A 393-nucleotide genomic window follows, 5' to 3' on the forward strand; every position below is an offset into this window, starting at 1 on the left:
AACAACGACTTCCCTGTGCTCAGGCGATGTCTCGTACCATTTTGGTCCAGTTTGGATTTGAAGACGATTGGCGCGCATTTTAAGTGGAGCAAAGACAAGATCAAGGAGAGATACTTTTTGTCGGGTGGCAATTTACGCGATTTCTTGTCGGAAAAGATTGTTGCCATGGATTCGATTGACGAAGATGTCGGTGTCGTCGATTTGCCTGTTGCAGAACTTCTCAATACCCAGTATACTGTTAGATTTGTAAAACATGTTGATCGCTTACGGATGACGGGAATTTTAGCGAACGACCACAGCGATTTGAACAAGTATATGATGTTAAGATCGTGGTGTTGTGTGATCACCTCTGAGTATGCGTTGAGGCAACTTGGCAAGATTGTAGAGGCATCG

This window comes from Plasmopara halstedii, assembly GCF_900000015.1.
Source record: "Plasmopara halstedii genome assembly, contig: Scaffold_3125, whole genome shotgun sequence".
Classification (NCBI taxonomy): domain Eukaryota; phylum Oomycota; class Peronosporomycetes; order Peronosporales; family Peronosporaceae; genus Plasmopara; species Plasmopara halstedii.